The sequence below is a fragment of the Oncorhynchus tshawytscha genome, linkage group LG01 (assembly GCF_018296145.1).
Source record: "Oncorhynchus tshawytscha isolate Ot180627B linkage group LG01, Otsh_v2.0, whole genome shotgun sequence".
NCBI classification, from domain to species: Eukaryota; Metazoa; Chordata; class Actinopteri; order Salmoniformes; family Salmonidae; genus Oncorhynchus; species Oncorhynchus tshawytscha.
The window spans coordinates 93,373,560-93,398,749 of record NC_056429.1 but is presented as its reverse complement, the minus strand read 5'-3'; the positions used below and the strand labels follow the sequence as shown (position 1 = coordinate 93,398,749).

General features: G+C 43.4%; 1 pseudogene; it reads right to left on the bottom strand.

The window, feature by feature from the left end:
• Positions 1-1,417: 1,417 nt before the first annotated feature.
• Positions 1,418-20,596, bottom strand: LOC112261495 (annotated as a pseudogene).
• Between the last annotated feature and the right edge of the window lie 4,594 nt (positions 20,597-25,190).

Sequence of the window (25,190 nt, the reverse complement as noted above, 5' to 3'; positions counted from 1 at the left end):
GGCCTTAGCAGAATACCAACCTGTGAACACCACTCACATAACTAGAATGAAATGTGCTTAGTCATACCGTATATCAAAAATAAAATCACAACAGCTGTCAAAGATACAGGAAGTTTCAGGAAAAAATGTTAAATGCAGAGATTATTTGTTCGTTGGACATTGTGGGATCTTAGTCTCTAAAATTAATTATGTAAGAAATAGCAATGGAAATGCTTTTATGCGCAGATATGGATATAATAACAATCTTACCGAAGTAAACTTGGAGTCACATGATATGTTGTGTGATCATCCCACTACGATTCGGGAAAGCATGCAGTTTATTAGGCTACAGATGAAATAAGTTATGAACTTTACAGGGTGGTAGAAGTGCAGTGATCTTGATGCTCTTTTAGAATAAATATTGAGGGTCTTATTATGGTGACATGATGATCGATAGCCGACACTATTTGTGAGCTGTTGGCTACAGTGGTGTAAAAATACCCCCAAAAACTATTTTAAAGTATCTGTACTTTATTTATTTTTGACAACTTTTACTTCACTACATGTACTTCGTACTCCATACATTTTCTCTGACGCCAAAAAGTACTTATTACATTTGGACAGGAAAATTGTATAATTCACACACTAATCAAGAGAACATCCCTGGTCATCCCTACTGCCTCTGATCTGGTAGACTCACTAAACACAAATGCTTCATTTGTAAATTATGTCTGAGTGTTGGAATGTGCCTCTGCCTATCTGTAAAAAAATAAAAAACCATTTGAAATTATTTATAATTGATACTTAAGTATATTTTTACTATTACTTTTGATACTTTAGTATATTTAAAAGCTTAGACTTTTGCTCAAGTAGTATTTTACTGGGTGACTTTCACTTGAGTCATTTTCTATTAAGGTATCTTTACTTTTACTCAAGTATGACAATTGGGTACTTTTCTACCACTGGTCATCGGCTAGAGCACATGCTCTTTAGAAAAAACAGCTTGTGACACAACTAAATTGGTGGAGTTGAAAATGCGATGGAAACACGTTGAACTTTAGATTTTTGTTCGGTACATTGTGCACACTGTCATCACGCACTGATATTTATCTGCAACAAATCATATTGGTGGAAACCACATTGGTGGGAAAACGTGCATATTTCAGAAAGAGGATTTTTTGAATCCTCCCATGAAAATCTGTTGCTAATTGGAGGGAAACATAGCTATGAAGTGACATTTTTCCTAGTCTATGTACATTCACCTTCAAAAACTAAACAGCAGCAGGGTTCATATTAATGCTTATATTTCATTGTCAGTGAAAACAGAATAAGGTATTTGAATTTACATTGCAGACCAGGCAACCATACCATGAATGGATTTGGTACATATAAACAATAAAGAGAGCACCATTAAAAATGACTAAGCTCTGCGTTTGGACCAACTTAGTGCTCAGTGCTCCTTTAATGGCATTACACAACAAATACAAAAATATAAATAAATAGTTACATAAACAAAATGAACAACTCAAAAAGCCCTTTGTGCACTGTGGTGGCTGGTGAAAAGTAGTGCACTATATAGGGAACAGGTTGCCGTGTGGGACGGACACATTACTCGTCCAGACATTTTTCTTCAGATTAGAAGCCTGCATAGATTATTGTATGTTCTAGCTCACTGAACAACTGTGGTTTTCCCCATTAACTTCAAATGATATTATTCTCTCTATATATTCATGTTTTATGCACCTCGTTGGACACATTTAAGACTAAGTCAAGGCTGTATCCACATGGGTGAAATACAGACCAAGGTTCTGTTCCAATATTCACACTAGCATGCTACTTAGAATGTACTACCATTGCATCCCAAGAGGTATTGTATGAAACCCCTCTTCGCCTCTGAACTATTCTCGTATGGACATTGGAACATAACAGAAACCCAGTCACCACTCTGCCTCGCCGACAGCCTTAGAGAAGACATAGTCCTTTCCTCCATAACACATCACCCCATCCTTCAGATAGAACTTCCACCGGTTCTTACTGCGGTGAATCTGAAGTGGTAACAAACACACATCATTACTATACAGTCATTAGAAAGCATGGACATTGATCAATCAATCAATCATCTTGAAAGTATAAAAAACTATGAAAATATATATTCAACTGAAGATCTCGTACAATGCTGTGTACTACTCCCTTCAAATAGTACCCGTAAAACACCAGTCTCAACGTCAACAGTGAAGAGGCGACTCTGGGATGCTGGCCTTCTCGGCAGAGTTGCAACGAAAAAGCCATATCTCAGACTGGCCAATAAAAATAAAAGATTAAGATGGGCAAAAGAACACAGACACTGGACAGAGGAACTCTGCCTAGAAGGCCAGCATCCCAGAGTCGCCTCTTCACTGTTGACGTTGAGACTAGTGTTTTGGGGGTACTATTTAATGAAACTGCTAGTTGAGGACTTGTGAGGTGTCTGTTTCTCAAACTAGACACTCTAATGTACTTGTCCTCTTGCTCAGTTGTGCACCGGGGCCTCCCACTCCTCTTTCTATTCTGGTCAGAGCCAGTTTGCGCAGTTCTGTGAAGGGAATAGTACACAGGGTTGTACGAGATCTTAAGTTTCTTGGCAATTTCTCCCATGGAATAGCCTTCATTTCCCAAACTTTTGAACGGTAGTGTGTGTGTGTCATACACACTATACACAGTTATTAGAAATCTGTTTTTACCAGGAAGACATTAGAAATCAAAGGTTCAGAAATCAATGCTTGTATTCTATCTATATATTGTTTAATCAATATATGTTACACCCATCATCAATATGAAAGATAAAGGAAGAGGATGTTTTATCTACACCACTAGGAAGCTGAGGCATACCGTATTTACAACACTAGGAAGCTAAAGCATACCTTATCATACTGACACACTAGGAAGCTGAAGCATACCTTATCATACTGACACACTATCACATTGTCAGTGTCAAAGAGATCAGGAATGTCCTGCTCACTCACGTCATCCCCAGAGTTTAAAGGATCCTATCAGGGAGGGAGAAAGAAAAAGGGGACAGAAAGATGAGGGAGGACAGTGAAAGAGGCGGGGGGGAGAGAGGGAGTGAGCGAGCGATAGTTAGAGATAAAGAGGGGGGAAGAGAGAGAGTTATATGGGACACTGGATGCTCATGATTAGCACCAAGGTTGTGGGATCAAGTACTGAAAATGCAGACACTTTATGGCTTTGGATAAAAATGTCTACTAAGGTATTTAGCTGTTTTGATTTATAGAACAAGCAGAACATAGTTTTAACCTTGCATTCCCCATCTGAAACACCCTCAACCCAGATGTCAATGACAGCTCTGTATAGTGGTGAGGTGTCAGAGGCACAGTCAACATATTTTAATATGTTTGGACCCCAGGAAGAGTAGCTGCTATGGGGATCCCTAATAAATACAAATACAAACATCAGAGACAGAGTCAACATATTCAGAGGCAGTCAACATGTCAGAGACAGCTCAGCAGTCAAAGACATCCAACAGACTTCACATCCTCCTCCAGCACACTGACTTAAACTAGGTTAATCTCTGGTTTTGTTCATGCCAATAAGGCATAACAGGACCCAAATACCGTTAGGTATTGTCAAATGATGCAACAACACCAACTACAGATTTTGGTACAGGTTCAGCAGCATCGGGAGATTCTCCATTTAAAATGCATGTTTGTCCAGGCCCAGGCTTGATCTGTGTCCAGGTAACCAGACAGGCCCGGGCTTGATCTGTGTCCAGGTAACCAGACAGGCCCGGGCTTGATCTGTGTCCAGGTAACCAGACAGACCCGGGCTTGATCTGTGTCCAGGTAACCAGACAGGCCTGGGCTTGATCTGTGTCCAGGTAACCAGACAGGCCTGGGCTTGATCTGTGTCCAGGTAACCAGACAGGCCCGGGCTTGATCTGTGTCCAGGTAACCAGACCCAAATAGTCATTTTGAAAAACAAAAAGGACAGGATGCATCTCTTTTCCTCAATAACCTTTTCTTACCTCTTCCACTGTGATTTCATCCATCCCCACACTGTCACCACTGGAGCTGGAGATGCCATCATCACTGCTGCCATCTACCTCCTGTAGGGCCTGGAGAGCCTCCACAGTCATCATTCCTAGGAACTCATTTTCTCCCATCGCACCTGTAACCACACTCTTAGCTTGTTCAACTCATCTATGGCTGCGTTTACACAGGCAGACCATTCTGCTCTTTTGACCAATCGCATCAGCTCTTTTCACATCTTTCAGATCTTGTTCAGAATGGATCTGATTGGTCAAAAGACCAATCAGTGAAAAGTGAATCAAATATCAGAATTGGACTGCCTGTGTAAACGCAGCCTATTAGAATGATGCAGCAATTGTTAGGTAACAAAGCAATCACTTCCCTAGCATAACTATTGTTGACAATGCTGCACACCTCCTTCCAACTCCTCCACCTCCTCAGAGCTGCTGTCTGCAGGCCCGTCCAGCTGGATGATGTCTGCCAGAGCATCATTGTAGTTGTAGTCTTTCAACAGGGCCATCTCCAGCTGTGGAAGATGGAACAGGAAGTGTTATGAACTACCAATTGAGACCAGATGCCCTAAATACTCATGGAGATCTGAGAGAATTTGACTGGTGTTAGCAATATGACAAACACTCCACCTAGCCCTCTGACAGGTTAGGGGTGAGTTTAACCAGATTGGTTAAACCTACAGTATGAAATCCTCTCAAATCTACAAGGTTCTAGGGATTGGATTTGCAATTGGGCCTTAGTCCCATCTCCTGTCTTACCTTGGTAGAATCCACAGGTAGACCCTCCAGGTGGGTTGTCATATCAGCCACCGCTCCATGATCCTCCTGTTTCACCATCTCTCTGGCCTCAAACTCTGACCCCTGACCCATAAACCCTGACCCTTCAGACAGGGTCGTCTCCATCTTGACCTGGGTAAAAACAAACATGATTATATAAGCTGTATGTTGAACCTTGGCTCAGGTCTCTTGTTTTCAAATGGAACCCGTTGCCCTATATTTATAGTACACTACTTTTGACCAGCGCCCTATGGGCCATGATCAAAAGCAGTGCAGTATATAGGGAATAGGGTGCCATTTGTGAGTAAGCCTATGTCTTCTGAAATATAGCAGTACCCTGTCTTGCCACTGTAAAAACATGAGATGGTTGACTGTTTGAAGAAGATATGGCGGAATTATTTACCTGAAGGCTTGGCATGTGGGCAGAGCTGGAGGACAGGCTCATGTCTAGTGGCTGTGGACTGTCAAAATCAATCCCATCCAGATTGAAATCACCACTGTCGAAGGGGCTCTCTGGGGGGTGAGATGGCAGTTGGGCTGGGGGCTGGAAGGACACTGGAGTCTGACCAGAAAAGGTTGCCTGAGCTGAAGGAACCTGTGGCTGCTGAACAAAATTATTCTCCTGAACTGGGGGCTGGACCACAGGTTGGGGTAGTAAAGGCTTCTCATTAGGTGGCTGGGGAAAAATACATTATTTTTTTGTAAAACACATTTGCAAAACCCAAAGTGCTACAATAAAAACCATCAAGATGGTGATTCACCTGGACCGGAGGAATCAGGCTCTTCTGCTCTGTGGTCTGAGGATCCGCTCTGGGAGGAGCCACAGGCTGTGGGGAAAAAGGTTCAGTCTTCGGAAGGGCCATGGTCTTTAGGACAGTAGAAGGGACCACTGTGGCTGACTGCTGGGAAGCTGAGCTGGGATCTCTCCACTCCACTACAGGTACCCCTTGCCTGGGTTGGACCTGGGAGAGATGGCGATGACCGGCTGGAGTCTGGGTCACCATCACTGGGACATTGACCTTATAAAGCTGGCCTTAGGGAGGCAGAGGAGAGGAATCGATAAGTAAAAGGATCCATTCTAGAAATGTGTATCCATAGCCAAATCAAATAAATCTAATTTTATTTATCGCATACACATGGTTAGCAGATGTTAATGCGAGTGTAGCGAAATGCTTGTGCTTCTAGTTTCGACAATGCAGTAATAACCAACGAGTAATCTAACCTAACAATTTTACAACAACTACCTTATACACACAAGTGTAAAGGTATGAAGAATATGGACATAAAGATATATGAATGAGTGATGGTACAGAAAGGCACAGGCAAGATGCAGTTGATGGTATCGAGTACAGTATATACATATGAGATGAGTAATGTAGGGTATGTAAACATTATATTAAGTGGCATTGTTTAAAACCTCTAGTGACTCCCCATCCCGTATGAGGGAGCGTAATCGTCGACTGACACTAAGTAGCATAACGCAACGGACATAAATATTCCTATTCATGAAAATCACAAGTGAAATATATTGAGACACAGCTTAGCCTTTTGTTAATCACCCTGTCATCTCAGATGTTCAAAATATGCTTTACAGCCAAAGCTAGACAAGCATTTGTGTAAGTTTATCGATAGCCTAGCATAGCATTTTGTCCAGCTAGCAGCAGGTAACTTGGTCACAGAAATCAGAAAAGCAATCAAATTAAATCGTTTACCTTTGATGAGCTTCGGATGTTTTCACTCACGAGACTCCCAGTTAGATAGCCAATGTTCCATTTTTCCAAAAATATTATTTTTGTAGGCGAAATAGCTCCGCTTGTTCTTCACGTTTGGATGAGAAATCGCCCGGAAATTGCAGTCACGAAAACGCCGAAAAATATTCCAAATTAGCTCCATAATATCGACAGAAACATGGCAAACGTTGTTTAGAATCAATCCTCAAGGTGTTTTTCAAATATCTATTGATAATATATCAACCGGGACTGGTGGCTTCTTAATAGGATAGAGAGAAACAATGGCCGCATTTGTCCTTTATGCACCAAACACTCTGAGAGACTTCAGCTGACCACTGACGCAATGTTGACGTACAGGCTCATTTTTCAAAATAAAAGCCTGAAACAATGTATTGTGACACTAGACACATTAGGGAAGCCATTGAAAAAGGGATCTGGTTGATATCTCATTCACTGCTCAATAGGGACGCATAGGAACGCAGAGCCTTCTAAATAAGAGTCCCTTCCTGTTTGGATTTTTCTCAGGCTTTTGCCTGCAACATCCGTTCTGTTATACTCACAGACAATATTTTTAAAGTTTTGGAAACTTTAGAGTGTTTTCTATCCTAAGCTGTCAATTATATGCATATTCTAGCATCTTGTCCTGACAAAATATCCTGTTTACTACGGGAACGTTATTTTTCCAAAAATGAAAATACTGCCCCCTAGTCACAAAAGGTAATTAAAGTGGCTTGTGATATATTTTTACATCAATCTTTCCATTATTAAAGTGAGCTGGAGTTGATTCAGTATGTTGGCAGCAGCCACTCAATGTTAGTGATGGCTGTTTAACAGTCTGATGGCCTTGAGATAGAAGCTGTTTTTCAGTCTCCTGGTCCCAGCTTTGATGCACCTGTACTGACCTCGTCTTCTGGATGATAGCGGGGTGAACAGGCAGTGGCTCGGGTGGTTGTTGTCCTTGATGATCTTTATGGCCTTCCTGTAACATCGGGTGGTGTAGGTGTCCTGGAGGGCAGGAAGTTTGCCCCCGGTGATGCGTTGTGCAGACCTCACTACCCTCTGGAGAGCCTTACGGTTGTGGGCGGAGCAGTTGCCGTACCAGGCGGTGATACAGCCCGACAGTATGCTCTCGATTGTGCATCTGTACAAGTTTGAAAGTGCTTTTGGTGACAAGCCAAATTTCTTCAGCCTCCTGAGGTTGAAGAGGCGCTGCTGCACCTTCTTCACCACGCTGTCTGTGTGGGTGGACCAATTCAGTTTGTCCGTGATGGCTATGCTGAGGAACTTAAAACTTACTACCCTCTTCACTACTGTCCCGTTGATGTGGATAGGGGGCTACTCCCTCTGCTGTTTCCTGAAGTCTACGATCATCTCGTTTGTTTTGTTGACGTTGAGTGTGAGGTTATTTTCCTGACACCACACTCCGAGGGCCCTCACCTCCTCCCTGTAGGCCGTCTCGTTGCTGTTGGTAATCAAGCCTACCACTGTAGTGTCGTCCGCAAACTTGATGATTGAGTTGGAATCGTGCATGGCCACGCAGTCGTGGGTGAACAGGGAGTACAGGAGAGGGCTCAGAATGCACCCTTGTGGGGCCCCAGTGTTGAGGATCAGCGAAGTGGAGATGTTGTTACCTACCCTCACCACCTGGGGGCGGCCCGTCAGGAAGTCCAGTACCCAGTTGCACAGGGCGGGGTCGAGACCCAGGGTATCGAGCTTGATGACAAGTTGAGGGTACTATGGTGTTAAGTGCTGAGCTGTAGTCGATGAACAGCATTCTCATATAGGTATTCCTCTTGTCCAGATGGGTTAGGGCAGTGTGGTTACGATTGCATCGTCTGTGGGCCTATTGGGGCGGGAAGCAAATTGGAGTGGGTCTAGGGTGTCAGGTAGGGTGGAGGTGATATGGTCCTTGACTAGTCTCTCAAAGCACTTCATGATGACGGAAGTGAGTGCTACGGGGCAGTAGTCGTTTAGCTCAGTTACCTTAGCTTTCTAGGAAACAGGGACAATGGTGGCCCTCTTGAACCATGTGGGAACAGCAGACTGGGATAAGGATTGATTGAATATGTCCGTAAACACACCAGCCAGCAGGTCTGCGCATTCTCTGAGGACACGGCTTTATCCAAATGGGGACTTACCACATTTTAATATACTATTAATTCTGCCCAGAACTATACCAGTGTCAAAGGAGTGTATATTATAAGTGGTCAAACAGAGTGACTCATGTTCTTTTTAAATTAAGTTTGTCAAAACGCGTGCGTGTATGGAGGTTTAAGCATGCTGTGGCCCTTCTTACCAGAGGCCGTCTGCAGTGTGACCCCTGCAGGGATCTGGACTGGGTAGGTCATCCCGGGAGGAAGAGAGAAGGTGGCCAGAGTCCCACCGTTGTTCTGCAACACAATGAGATGCTTTACACATATTGGACCTTAGAAGAATTTAAAATGTATTTTGATTTGTTTAACACTTTTTTGATTCCATGTGTGTTATTTCATAGTTTTGATATATTCACTATTATTCTACAATGTAGAAAATAGTAAAAATAAAGAAAAACCCTTGAATGAGTAGGTATGTCCAAACTTGTGACTGGTACAGTACATAGAGAAATGATCACACAGGATTTTGTAAAAATACAATTGGTAAAGAAAAAAATAAACAAAAAGATATGAATCCCAGCCCCCTGTCCCATTCCCCCCCAGCCCAACATCACCCACAGGCCGACGTCACAACCAGCTCCCCATCCCATTCCTCCCCCAAGCCCAACATCACCCCCAGCTCCCCATCATGTCTCCATCCAAACCCCCACATGGAAAACATTTTTTCCACCACGCCTAGCAACAGGTTGGTTTTTAGTCCCCCATTTCATATAAAAACAGGTGTGTTAAATACAGTCTGAACAAACTTAATTTATAAATTGATGGTTGGGATTACAGGATACCAAAGTATTATTTTTCCATATTCTGTTCCAGTTAAAGGGATGTTCAGATTCACTTAGATCTGTGGCCCATACCTTTTTAATGGCTGGCTCAGATTGAGCGTTCCAAAAGTTGTTTAAAAACAGAACAAAAATAAATGCATGCATAAAAGTATATTAACAAGTTACAGTTCAAAAAAGGAAATCAGTCAATTGAAAAAAAATGTAGTAGTGTAGCAGATATACACCAAGTGTACAAAACATTAGGAACACCATGACAGACTGGCCAGGTGAACGCTGGATATCGATACGGTATGTAATTGTAAAAACAAACAATCCTCTTAAAACAGCTTACTTACTGCCACAAAACAAATCATTGGTGTTGATCACTGCTGCCGGCCCGGCTCTGATCATTGGTGCCGACAACTTGGCATATAAATCAGGTTTTGGCGCCAACATAATACACATTGTTTTTGCACAATTGTGTGCCGCCTCATGAATCTCCCGGTCGCTGCCAGCTGCGACACAGCCGGGATCGAACCCGGATTTGTAGTGACACCTCTAGCACTGCGATACAGTGTCATCTACAGGCTGCCAGTGGGGCCTCCCCGCCTACAGGCTGCCAGTGGGGCCTCCCCGCCTACAGGCTGCCAGTGGGGCCTCCCCGCCTACAGGCTGCCAGTGGGGCCTCCCCGCCTACAGGCTGCCAGTAGCTCTTCTTCCAAATAACATTTTGCAGATATTATGTACTGCACAACAAATGTTAAGTACATAAAATGTACGACAGTTTTGTGTAACTTGCCTTAGCAGTGAAACTCTGGACGTGTTGACCTGCAGGGATCACCATAGAGGCTGGGGATGAAAGGAGGAATGGAATGATTAGCTTAATCAATTAAATACGTAGCGATCTGCATGCAATAATCAATTGGCCTGATTAACTCACACACTGTAGAAAATGCAACAATTACCCGATATGGTGGATCAACTCATTGATTTGTGAAATAGGCCTAGATAGCAATGGGTGAGTTGTTCTTCGGGTGCATCCCAATAATATCTAATGTTCCTGAAGTTTACACTCTTCTTCCAACAAATCTAAAAGCATTGGATTGGTGGAGGCATGGAGGGAGTTTCCACCATATTTCCTTTATCAGTCATTTCCAGTGAAGGGAAGTGAACAATTGCACACTTTGGTAGGAAGGAGAGATATCTGGGAAGTACCCTTGGACATAAAAACATTACCTGCAGGTTTTGAAAAAGTCTGTCCATAGTTTGGAGGGAGCTGCAGCACAAAGTTGGATGAGTTGATGGTGTTCTTCATGAGGGCCAAGCCATCCACTGCTTTGGACTGCATAATCTTTGACTCCCAGAGCTACAGATTAAATGTTGGTTTGCTAGTTAGTTGATTTGACAAAAGCCATTCCAAATATGATTGCAGTTCCAGTTACACAGCAGTAGTATTACTGCAGTAGGGTCTATGCTCTTTTCTTGATTTCATCACTTCAATGTGATACTGTATATTCTGCAGTATTTATATACGTTATGAATACAGTTATTTTTTGTGAAGAGGGCAGGCAGTTAAGTCCACTGTGTGTAACAAAGTGAAGTCATTCCAGTCAGAGAGGACTAACGTCAGCAAGAAGAACGGGGAGAAGTACCACAAAGGCTGGCGGTGTTGAGTCGATATCGCCATCTGCCGGCCTCTGCCGTAGGGGAGAAGATCGTGCTTATCAAAATCCTTGAAGTCCCACTCACCTGTCTCAGGTCATCAAGGACACGGTCCTCCAGTCCTTCATCCAGAAACACCTCCCGCATGCTCTCAATCACATCATCTATGATGGACAGGTAGAGCTTCGGCTGGAGGGGTTTTCAAGGAGGATACAGGGAAGCACGAAGGATTATTAGTTAGCTAGTTAACAGTATGTAGTCAAGTTAGCTAGCGTTAACAACTAGTTATTTGGCTGATTGACAGTTTGGCAATCAAGAAGAGTAAAGTTAGTGACATGGCTATGTCGAGACACATTATCAAGTTACTAAGTAACCAAAACAACAACATAATGATCGGTTTATGGGCAACTTGCTCCTTACCACATGACTTGAATTTGATAGCATTTCGAGGGTCTAAGATGGTGAATTGGTCTCGCTAGCTAGCGCGAGGTAAGCAAAATAGCTAACGTTAGCTAGCAGACAAACAGAAAATATTGACAGGAATTTTCTATTTCAATATTAACAGATCTGTGGTTTCTGTAATTCTTTCCTAAGTGGACATTGATATAGCGGACCTTGGTTTCAATAACTAAAAACAGCTAGCTACTTCAAACTGCAGGCTGTCGACTGCAACACAGGTGTGACCTTTGACCTCTACATTTGTTCAACTCCTCCCTCTTCTCAGAAACGCATGCATAAAATGCAAACGTATTCAATTTGTTTTAGTTATAACTAGCACTGAAGTCATATACACATACATACAATAAAAAAAAAATATATATAGTTTTATATGTGAGTGCAGGCCATTCCTGCATTTCTAGGATTACATAACCATACTTCAAAGATATTGACCTATGGAAAAATAAGAGATGAGAGCTTGCATGCTTAGCTGTGGAAAAAGGCCATGGTTAGCTAGCTAAACAACAAAGCTAAACAACAAAAGCTAGCTAAACAACAAATTAGGGGATCAACATTTTATATAATTACCCAATTTTTCCTTAAAATTTAAAATACACTCAGTTTTTGGAACTAAGCCTAAACACTATGGGGTAGTTTCTCAAACAGATTGATCCTTGTCCTGGACTAGCAACCAATCTTGCATTACCCATCTCATATGTATATACTGTATCCTATTCTACTGTATCTTATTCTATGCCGCTCTGACATTGCTCGTCCATATATTTGTATATTCTTAATTCCATTCCTTTACTAGATTTGTGTGTATATGTTGTGTAGATATTACTTGTTAGATATTACTGCACTGTCGGAGCTAGAAGCACAAGCATTTCGCTACACACGCAATAACATCTGCTAAACACTTGTATGTGACCAATAAAATTTGATTTGATTTGTAAAGCAATCTCAACAAGAACCTCCATTGAAAGTGCTTTTTCGTCCAGGACAAGGCTTAGCCTAATCTGTGACCGGGAAACTGGCCCTGTGAATGTCTACAAGGTATTTCCTCTTTTATAAAGAGCTTCTGCAACCTCCTGTCAATGTATAATCTTCTGAGAGAACTGTAAAGTGCATTGTGATGGTAGGGCTGTGTGTTGGGTTGTTAGTTCCTCCAATAATAATAATAATAATATATATTTTTTTTTGTAGCCTACTTCGATTCTTCCATGGCTGGATGCCAGTCTGTTTCTGCTCTCTTGCCAACTCCTTACAGAATTGTCATGTCTGGCACCCAGGCTAAGTTATAACATGTTAATATCCATACATACAGGGATACAAAAGGGCCAAACAATATTATGGAATGTCAACCTTTTGATTTTATTTTAACCTTCATTTCACTAGGCAAGTCAGTTAAGAACAAATTCTTATTTACAATCACACCCTCCCCGGAGGATGCTGGGCCAACTGTGCGCCGCCCTATGGGACTCCAAATCACAGCCAGTTGTGATACCGCCTGGATTTGAACCAGGGTGTCTGTAGTGATGCCTCTAGCACTGAGACGCAGTGCCTTAGCTCGCTGCGCTACTATAAAAACAATATAAAAACAAGTGTTCATCAGCCACATGTAGGTCACTTTTAAAGATGTCCTTGTATCAAGGCATCCTGTGTTTTGTCTCGATTCGAAGGCTTCCTCACGATGAACGAGACTTGGAAGTATGGTAATGTGAGACTTGATCATCATCACTACTGTGGTGTGCAGCCTGATTGCCTATGTGCTTCTGTCTCAATCCACTTCTTCTCAATTTCCACCTACAAAAAGGACAGACCAATATGGTTTAGTTTCATTATGGAATACCCCCTATGGCACCACTGGACACAGATGTCAATTCAACATCTATTCAACGTTGGTTCAACATCATTTGATTGACATGACATGGAAACAATGTTGATTCAACCAGTGTCTGCCCAGTGGAGCAGGACAATGATAGAAGGGTTTGCTAGACGACAGTATGGGACCAACCTTGTCAGCTGGTGTCACAGTAATAACTATGCTATATCAGACAATATTATGTGTTGGATGAAATATATACCAAGTTCCCCTAATAAGTCGCAAATCATGATTCTGCTTTGGAACTAACAAAAATAGAGCAAAATAGAAACAAACAAAATTAAGATCAACCACAGCATTATAGATATTAAACAGTATTATATATACAACACATTATATATATTAAACTTGTTATCTAATATAATAATATCTCAGGCCTTACCTGACAATGATAGTGGGTCCTGTTCCGGTGACATGTTTCTGAGGCTGAACGTCACTATCTGTGCCCAGTGACGTCACTCTGGTCTGTGAGACCACAGCCCCTACCATCTCACACTCCATCGTGACAAACGGATACCAGTCAGTGGGGATCTCCTGATCTGAACCAAGCTCTAATTTACAGGAGAAGGTATGGGGATTTTCTACTGCTGTGAGAGGAAAAAGGGAGATTGTGTTTTCTAGCCAAGCTGTAGTATAACAAACCCTAATACTATAAAGACTTTATGTATTTTAGCTAAACTGATTAGGGAACATAAGTTACATTTTAACATAGCCTATATTGAAACATGTTTTGGTAAATGTAACATGTAAAATAAAGCCAAATCAGAATAAGCCAGCATTCCATACAAAAAGGGATTATCAATAGACCATCATCAATCGATCATCAAAGACAGCCAGACTATTCCTCTTAATCCTTACCCATGTTCTTAGCATGCAGTCTGTCGATCCTCCACACCATGACCGAGTACACATCCTCATACTTAACTGTCCCCACGGTAACTTGCATGACCGGCTGTGACTCAACAGCACTGACTGTCTTGTAGCGCATCAGTTCTACTCTACAGGCATCCGGAGGAGAGAACTTGAGCAGCCGGGACCTGTGGAACACCAAGTCATTGATGCACTTGTGGAAGTGTCAGTCACTGATCTCCATCCAGCCCTCAAGGAGGTCGTCCTGAAAGACCACAATGGAAATTAAAGGACCACAATTGAAATAGACCTAAGTCAACCTTTTGGTGTCACCCTGGATGATTCTACTAATTGTGTTGTCTTTTGATATGCAGGTTAAATTGTATGTATGTGTTGATATGTGTGTTAAGAAACGAACACCCAACCTCCTCAGAGCCGTAGCTGGCGTCGAAGCAGAGGAGCCCTAGGTCGTTGTTCCTCGTAGTGCCGTTTTTGCGACAGGGGCGGAGTCAGCCTAAGAATCTCCTCCATGGTCTCTAACAGATCCTCCATGTCGCCGTATTCCGTGGTTCCAAATTTCAGCAGCTGCTCCACCTCAGCCTCGTGGGACACCTCCAGCTTCAAATCAAATCAAACTTCATACATTGTTGATTGTTGATTAAACGCCAAGCTAAAAACATGTTTTTTTTAAAAACGTGATTAAAAATTGTTTTTAAAAAGCCCTCTTACCTTGTGGTGGTAGCGCTTCTTCTCTGTGTAAGACACATCCTCCACCTTCACTGTCTGGATGTTGCGAGGCTCTCCGTTGCTCTCCAGCTTGAGATCTGAAAACAGTGCAGTGAGGCTGCAGCTAAAACTCTTTGAAGGGCTTCTCCAGTCCTTTCTCATAGTACATCTGGAGCACCCCTCCAGACAGCAGACGCAGGTAAATGGGGCCCCACTGTCGGGACGACATTCGGTTTTTCTTCTCCGGGATCCTCAGCATTAAAGACCAGCCGTATCTCTTCTCGCTAAGGAACAGACTGTGAGAGACAAAGGCTGTTGATGGTCCCTCCCTGACGTCCTCCCTGTCTCTTACTCCTCTCCTCCCCCTCTATCCATCCCTAATCCTTCCTCTGTATCGTTGTCTTCCTCAGCCTGCAGGCCCTCCAGCTTGTGACAGATGTAGAAGTAGGAGTTCTGGAGGTGGTCTGGTCGAGGAGGATCTTTGCTGTCTTTCGGCTGGATGAAGAAGCGAGGCAGACTAGAACCTCCACCCTCAGTCGGAAGAGGAGCTCCCAGAGTCCATGCTATGCCCACCAGCCCTCTCCCAGAATGGGTTGAAATGCCCCGGGTCCCCCTGGAAGGAGGGGAAGGGACCGGGGCCATCAGAGACCGAGACGTCACTCTGGGGATGTGGAGTGGTGCCTGTGTGGGTGGCCTGGTCTAGGCCTGGGGGAGAAGAAGAATGCATGGTGGCAGAGGCAGAACTAGAGAAACTACGGAAGAAGTCGTGCTGATTCCAGGACCTGCAATGGAAAGGTAATGCACTGCTAGGAGGAGCCTCCCTTACCGGCGTGCAGAGAGGAGTGTTGCAGGGCACACAGGAACTTCCATTGATGTTCAAATTGGAGGGGAGCTGAATTCAAGGGAACTGCTGAAGCTCCAGGATGGATCTCCCAATGGGAGCAGTACCACTACCTGGGTGTGTCTTCAGGGCTGTAGAGGCATAGGAAGGGGGTGACCCTATCTTTGCCCCTGGTGAAGTCACCAGGGGTGTAGAGGCCAACTTTGTCCCACTCCCTGGGATCTTCAGGGGTGTAGAGGCCAACTTTGTCCCACTCCCTGGGATCTTCAGGGGTGTAGAGGCCAACTTTGTCCCACTCCCTGGGATCTTCAGGGGTGTAGAGGCCAACTTTGTCCCACTCCCTGGGATCTTCAGGGGTGTAGAGGCCAACTTTGTCCCACTCCCTGGGATCTTCAGGGGTGTAGAGGCCAACTTTGTCCCACTCCCTGGGATCTTCAGGGGTGTAGAGGCCAACTTTGTCCCACTCCCTGGGATCTTCAGGGGTGTAGAGGCCAACTTTGTCCCACTCCCTGGGATCTTCAGGGGTGTTGAGGCCAACTTTGTCCCACTCCCTGGGATCTGCAGGGGTGTTGAGGCCAACTTTGTCCCACTCCCTGGGATCTTCAAGGGTGTAGAGACCAACTTTGTCCCACTCCCTGGGATCTTCAGGGGTGTTGAGGCCAACTTTGTCCCACTCCCTGGGATCTTTAGGGGTGTTGAGGCAAAAAAAGGGGACGTAGATATAGCACACTCATCCTCGAAGGTCACCCAGTTTGGATTGTTCATGGAGCACATGGCTGGTTCTGTTGTTGACGTTATCCTCAGACTCCACCACAGAGGCCTTCCCTGCTGAAAAGCTGAATAGAACATTGTCATAGATTAGAACATACAGAGTAACAGCATACAATGTTTTTCTCTAGAATCTACAGGTATCAGTGGAGGCTGGTGGGAGGAGCTATAGGAGGACAGGCTCTTTGTAGTGGCTGGAATGGAATTAATGGAACAGAATCAAACATATGGTTTCCATATGCATGATGTGTTTTATACCGTTCTATAAAATTCCATTCCAGCCACTACAATGAGCCCGTCCTCCAATAGTGACTCCCACCAGCGTCCTCTGGCAGGTATTGTATATTGATGCATTTGCTATGAAATATACTGTATCAGGCATCTCTTATTTACACCAATACATAACCTCACAATCCCCCTTAGTGAGTATTCTGTCTAAGAGACCTCTCCTACAGTTAGTGTTGCCAGATTGGGCAGTTTTCAAAATCGACATTTGAGCACCTTTTAGTAGATTTTAATGGGATTTTGGCTCAGATTAATCTGAAAAGTGAAAAGTGTCGTAAAAATCTTAGAGAATACTGTAATGTCTTGCAATGCCAGACTACCTCACCCCAGCACAATGGAGAGCAGACACGCTGTAATCATCATACAATCTAGCAATTGATTCCCAGTCAACAGAAGCAAAACACCGGTTTCAATCTGTATCCATCACAGCCACCAACCTACCACAGAGATACAGGCCTAACTTATGAAAAATAAACTAAGCACAGTAGTTATTCTGCAATCTATGTCTCCTTACCAACTCCCTACCCACACTATTACATTTACCACAGCCAATGGGTTTCAGCCTACAGTATGTATGAAGACAACTAGTGGGACTGGAAAAGTTCCTTTCATGCTATAAATAACTATGGAGGGAGCTCAGGGGATTTAGGAGCCCAAGGGAGTGTCTAAGAGTAGAAATGCTGATCTAGAATCAGTTTTGCCTTTTAGATCTTAATGAATAAGATTACATGGACCTGATCCCCGATCAGCACTTCTACTCTGAGACTTTTGTATTTTTATTTAACTAGGGAAGTCAGTTTAGAACAAATTCTTATTTACAATAATGGCCTACACCATCCAAACCATCCAAACAGACACTGGGACAATTGTGCACCTCCCTATCCCAATCACGGCCAGTTGTGATACAGCCTGAAATCGAACCAGGATCTGTAGTGGCACCTCTAGCACTGAGATGCAGTGCCCTAGACACTCAGGAGCCCAAATTATACATACTGGGCCCAGCATGGTAATGGGGCTGTCAAGGCCTGGAGAGCTGGGTCGTTCTAATGAGGACTAAGGAAGTTAGATATGGCAGGTATGTCTATTAGGGTTCACCCTCAGCTTCTCCCTCCATCTTATGGACTGAACTGTGGTTTGATCTAGCAGTGTTCCAAGAAAGATTGAACCTTGTAGACCACAGGCTAACTGAGCTATGGTTTCAAAAGTGCATCAGCCTTAACGCCATATTTTGCCATTGTCCCTGCTGTTTAATGGTTATTTCAATTAATCCCATTGATTCAGGCCTGTTGAATTGACAGAATGTGGCTTTTAGGGAAGAAGAACCTTGTATTGAGGCTAACTGAACCTTGCCCCAGGCCAATAATGGCAAACTCCTGCAGGCAATTTCACTCCCAGACAGTACTGCCACCTCCAGCAGCCTGTTACAAAGAGATGGAGCAGAGAAATAGCCTGGTCCCAGATGTATTGTCAAGGTAGCAGGAGTTGGCATGAGAGTGCAAACGGATTCAGGACCAGGCTGGTAGCAGGGGGAATGAAAGTTGCTAAATCAGCAGAGGCAGAAGAAAGACATTCCTATCATTCCTAAGGGACAGAGCAACATGCACACAGTAAATACCAGCCTACTCTGCTGCTCCCACACAACTCACTGTCACTGGGTTCACAGACAATATATACCACATTGATTACACTGTACTGTAGATGTCACTCATGTCTGGTTGCTCATGTTAGCAGAGTTATGATTGAAACCTGAACTTTTAGATGGCTTTTTCCCCAGACACAGATTAAACCTAATCCTAAATAGTTTTTTAGTCAAGGACTAAAATTAAGAAGGTGGTGTCTGTGAAACCACCTTTACTGTACGGGCCTATTTTGTAAGGGCAAGCCTGCTCAGTGGTCTGATAACTAAATAAGAAGCATCGGATCATAATGTTTGCATCATATGACAGCTCGCTCTCCAGTAATGTTTGTCTCACATGATATAAATCATCCTTTTATAATGACTTGAAATGAGAGAGACAGTGCTGCTGCCGCTGTGAATGAAGATAAAGACAGGGAAACACCAAAGCTCCTACACGATGGCTATGGAACTTTTTAACTTCAGGTAATGCATTTCCCAACAGACTCTTTTCAAATAGCTACAAGACAATGACTTGAGTAAGTGACAAACAAGCCACATTTAGAAAAAGATCCACCTCAATGTGACTTCCCTTGTTAAATAAAGAACCGTCTGGTTGTGTAGTCTGTAAAACTGTCAGACGGAGGTGATGGGAGGTGAGTTGCGTCACGGACATATTCATTTTCTTACTTGCATCCATTGCTCTGTATATGCATTATTTGAGTGTGGTTGCATTTCTCCAGCCCCATCACTCAGGTGTTTACCAAAACAAGTGGCAGGTCGAATCCCAGATTGCCCCTTTAAAAGTTGTCATCATGACCTTATTTAACTTGTTCAGTGAATTTACATGAATATCTATTAGACTCCTTTTTTGAGTGTTTGAGCATATCATTTTGCATATCGTTTTGCTCCAGAACTTTTACAGAATTCTTAATAGAAGAATATCCCATTTAATTTGGAATCAAAGACTCCCTGCTGTGACTGAATAGATTCATGCCCCCTGTAAGTGCTACTGTCCACTGCAAGTCCCCCTGCTATTGTGCTGAATTAATTGTGTGATGACCCATTTCAACAGGGAATAAAATAGACTACAGTCCCTACCTCTGCAAAAACTGTTCTGTGTGTGTGTTGGTTTTGTGTGTGTGTGTGCCTGGGTGTGTGTGTGTGTGCATGCATATGTTTTGTGTGAAATTCTGTGTTGACCCTGTGCTGACACTGTCCTCTAGATGTCCCCAGGAAATTTAAATCAGCATGGCTTGATTAGAACAAATCAATTACTTGATTAAAGGGCCAATCTGCATTTCAAACAAAAACAAAGCATACACCCACCACTGACTTCATAAACAGCTGAGGGATGGGGCTGGAGAAATGGAACCACTCTCAAACTCATTAATACAACTATGGAGGGAAGGACTGACCATCCATGATATCAACATTATAGTTTAACCACATGTTGAGTTTTTGTTTACATTTACAAACAAAGGATTAAGACAAGCTTATAGTTTGGGTTCTGATGTGGTAAGACAGTTGAACTAAGTTAATGTGTCATCTTTATGTTTTCAATAATCAATGGGTATTATACTTTATTTAGTTGTAATATTTTCCTTCATGCCAGATGAACTAAAATGACATGAGAAAATGTTGCATGCAGACTTACCGCAGCCCATTTTTCAGTGAAACTCTGTCATAGAGACAATTGTTGTTTTGCCATGTATTGTTACAACACAGACTGTACAAAGGTCTCTGTAAAAATGAAACCGTGTTGTGATGGTCCATGACTCATTACTATACCGCCGGAGGAAACTAGCTTCAACATCAGGGCAGGAACGATGTCACAAAAGGAGAATTATCCTACCTGTGCTTTTTTACCTGTTTTCGTTGTTTAGTCATTCAAACTATGACTTTCGACTGAGGTAAAGACAGATTCAGGTTGGATATTCGAAGGATATTCACCTGTAGTTTTCCTTACGTCCACCAACAGCAGTTCGGGACCGTCAACATAGTGACAAATAACATTTTTCAAATTTCAATATCTCTTTAAACATTATTCCTAAAACTTTCGAAACTGGTTCTAGCTGGCATACACAGCTAGCTTGATTTACATCTCACATTATTTAAAATAATTTATTTTAATATTTGAAATTCAATAGCGCCTTGGTCATGTGACCCACACACCATAAACACGGTTCATAATGTACACTCAGTGGGCCTACACACCCTTTTGTTTGTGCTTCTCGTGAGATTTTACGATAAATGTTAAAATATTCAAATGTCAATAGCTCCTTAGCCTTATGACCTACAACCCTCAAACTACTTTCAGAATATCCACTGAGTAGCCTTATATCTGTCTGTAAACAATTGTTGGAAAAATTAATTGTGTCATGAACAAAGTAGATGTCCTAACCGACTTGCCAGTTGAAAAACGAGTTTTAATGACTCCAACCTAAGTGTATGTAAACTTCCAACTTCAACTGCACCTATGTGAGAGTGGTTTCTCGGCCCTCACTAGCATGAAAGCTAAATACAGGCACAGACTGTGTGTGGAAAATGATTTAAGAAAGACTCTGTCCAATACAACATTACAGAGTTATGTGCATCCTTTCAAGCACACCCTTGTCATTAACCTGTGGTGAGTTATTCACAATTTTCGATGAACAAATAAGGTTTTATATGTAAGATGGTTAAATAAAGAGCAAAATTATTGATTATTATATTATTATTCATGCCCTGGTCCTATAAGAGCTCTTTGTCACTTCCCATGAGCCAGGTTGTGACAAAAACTCACTAATTCTAATGTTTAATAAATGTATCATAGTCTGTGTGTGTGTGGCAGGCTTACAAAAAACAACATTTAAGGGTGCGCTGACCCTGGTGCTAGAGGGGATACGCAGCTGGAGGTTGAATGTTTGAAGGGGTACAGGACTATGAAAAGTTTGGTAACCATCGACATAGGTGAACCTGCAGAAGAATCATTAACGGGTTGTCAGCCGCCAGCGCGGGACTGTGCTCCAAATCAAATCAAATCAAATGTATTTATATAGCCCTTCATACATCAGCTGATATCTCAAAGTGCTATACAGAAACCCAGCCTAAGACCCCAAACAGCAAGCAATGCAGGTGTAGAAGCACGATGGCTAGGAAAAACTCCCTAGAAAGGCCAAAACCTAGGAAGAAACCTAGAGAGGAACCAGGCTATGAGGGGTGGCCAGTCCTCTTCTGGCTGTGCCGGGTGGAGATTATAACAGAACATGGCCAAGATGTTCAAATGTTCATAAATGACCAGCATGGTCGTATAATAATAAGGCAGAACAGTTGAAACTGGAGCAGCAGCACGGTCAGGTGGACTGGGGACAGCAAGGAGTCATCATGTCAGGTAGTCCTGGGGCATGGTCCTAGGGCTCAGGTCCTCCGAGAGAGAGAGAGAGAGAGAAAGAGAGAATTAGAGAACGCACACTTAGATTCACACAGGACACCGAATAGGACAGGGAGAGATACTCCAGATATAACAAACTGACCCCAGCCCCCGGACACATTAACTACTGCAGCATAAATACTGGAGGCTGAGACAGGAGGGGTCAGGAGACACTGTGGCCCCATCCGAGGACACCCCCAGACAGGGCCAAACAGGAAGGATATAACCCCACCCACTTTGCCAAAGCACAGCCCCCACACCACTAGAGGGATATCTTCAACCACCAACTTACCATCCTGAGACAAGGCTGAGTATAGCCCACAAAGATCTCTGCCATGGCACAACCCACCGGGGGGCGCCAACACAGACAGGATGACCACATCAGTGAATCAACCCACTCAGGTGACGCACCCCTTCCAGGGACGGCATGAGAGAGCCCCAGTAAGCCAGTGACTCAGCCCCTGTAATAGGGTTAGAGGCAGAGAATCCCAGCGGGAAGAGGGGAACCGGCCAGGCAGAGACAGCAAGGGCGGTTCGTTGCTCCAGAGCCTTTCCGTTCACCTTCCCACTCCTGGGCCAGACTACACTCAATCATATGACCCACTGAAGAGATAAGTCTTCAGTAAGGACTTAAAGGTTGAGACCGAGTTTGCGTCTCTGACATGGGTAGGCAGACCGTTCCATAAAAATGGAGCTCTATAGGAGAAAGCCCTGCCTCCAGCTGTTTGCTTAGAAATTCTAGGGACAATTAGGAGGCCTGCGTCTTGTGACCGTAGCGTACGTATAGGTATGTACGGCAGGACCAAATCAGAGAGATAGGTAGGAGCAAGCCCATGTAATGCTTTGTAGGTTAGCAGTAAAACCTTGAAATCAGCCCTAGCTTTGACAGGAAGCCAGTGTAGAGAGGCTAGCACTGGAGTAATATGATCAATTTTCTTTTGGTTCTAGTCAGGATTCTAGCAGCCGTATTTAGCACCAACTGAAGTTTATTTAGTGCTTTATCCGGGTAGCCGGAAAGTAGAGCATTGCAGTAGTCTAACCTAGAAGTGACAAAAGCATGGATTAATTTTTCTGCATCATTTTTGGACAGAAAGTTTCTGATTTTTGCAATGTTACGTAGATGGAAAAAAGCTGTCCTTGAAATGGTCTTGATATGTTCTTCAAAAGAGAGATCAGGGTCCAGAGTAACGCCGAGGTCCTTCACAGTTTTATTTGAGACGACTGTACAACCATTAAGATTAATTGTCAGATTCAACAGAAGATCTCTTTGTTTCTTGGGACCTAGAACAAGCATCTCTGTTTTGTCCGAGTTTAAAAGTGGAAAGTTTGCAGCCATCCACTTCCTTATGTCTGAAACACATGCTTCTAGCAAGGGCAATTTTGGGGCTTCACCATGTTTCATTGAAATGTACAGCTGTGTGTCATCAGCATAGCAGTGAAAGTTAACATTATGTTTTCGAATAACATCCCCAAGAGGTAAAATATATAGTGAAAACAATAGTGGTCCCAAAACGGAACCTTGAGGAACACCGAATTTTACAGTTGATTTGTCAGAGGACAAACCATTCACAGAGACAAACTGATATCTTTCCGACAGATAAGATCTAAACCAGGCCAGAACTTGTCCGTGTAGACCAATTTGGGTTTCCAATCTCTCCAAAAGAATGTGGTGATCGATGGTATCAAAAGCAGCACTAAGGTCTAGGAGCACGAGGACAGATGCAGAGCCTCGGTCCGATGCCATTAAAATGTCATTTACCACCTTCACAAGTGCCGTCTCAGTGCTATGATGGGGTCTAAAACCAGACTGAAGCATTTCGTATACATTGTTTGTCTTCAGGAAGGCAGTAAGTTGCTGCGCAACAGCCTTTTCTAACATTTTTGAGAGGAATGGAAGATTCGATATAGGCCGATAGTTTTTATATTTTCTGGGTCAAGGTTTGGCTTTTTCAAGAGAGGCTTTATTACTGCCACTTTTAGTGAGTTTGGTACACATCCGGTGGATAGAGAGCCATTTATTATGTTCAACATAGGAGGGCCAAGCACAGGAAGCAGCTCTTTCAGTAGTTTAGTTGGAATAGGGTCCAGTATGCAGCTTGAAGGTTTAGAGGCCATGATTATTTTCATCATTGTGTCAAGAGATATAGTACTAAAACACTTGAGCGTCTCTCTTGATCCTAGGTCCTGGGAGAGTTGTGCAGACTCAGGACAACTGAGCTTTGAAGGAATACACAGATTTAAAGAGGAGTCCGTAATTTGCTTTCTAATAATCATAATCTTTTCCTCAAAGAAGTTCATGAATTTATCACTGCTAAAGTGAAAGTCATCCTCTCTTGGGGAATGCTGCTTTTTAGTTAGCTTTGCGACAGTATCAAAAAGGAATTTCGGATTGTTCTTATTTTCCTCAATTAAGTTAGAAAAATAGGATGATCGAGCAGCAGTAGGGGCTCTACGGTACTGCACCAAAAACAATACGCTGCTGTGGGCTGGGTAGGGGGCTCATGCCCCCCACCTCTCCCTTCCATCTGCGCAGGCTTCTTGGCCTGGAGGGTGACTTCCGGTCCCACCGAGCTCGGTTCCCCGCATCTCCATGTCCCCTATGTTGCGCCCGACCGGCAACACAACCCCTTTCGCCGTTAGGCCACATGGTGCACCTTTGGGCAGGTGAGTCGGCCACGTCTGAAGGGGATCTGGGGTTGCCAGTGAACCGGGTCTTCCCGCCTCCGTATCCAACATCAAGAGCTTGGATCTCAGCCAGGACCCTTGCCCTGCTCTGGGTACCTAGCCAACCGCTCTGCGCCCCGGCGGGGGATTGAGGTTTCCCCTCCCGTCGATTCAGCAGCGGCGGTGCACCCGGACCCTTTCATTTCAACCTCAAACTTTTTTGCTCTGTGAACTGGGGTCTCTCGCTCTGGCGAATGGGGGAAAGGACAAACTAAAGGGTGTGCAATGCGTAGGCCCACTGAGTGGACATTCTGAACCTTGTTTGAGTCCAGTAGGTCACATGACCAAGGAGATATTGAAATTTGAATGTTTGAAAAATTCATGTGAAAACATGTGAAATGATAAATGGACAAACTAAAGGGTGTGCAATGTCAAGGCCCACTGAGTGGACGTTCTGAACCTTGTTTGATGTCAGTAGGTCACATGCCCAAGGAGATATTGAAATGTAACATTTTGAAAAATTCATGTAAAACTTAGTGAGATGAAAATGAACAAGCTAAAAGGTGTGCAATATGTAGTCAGTGGACATTCTTAACCTTGTTAGAGTCA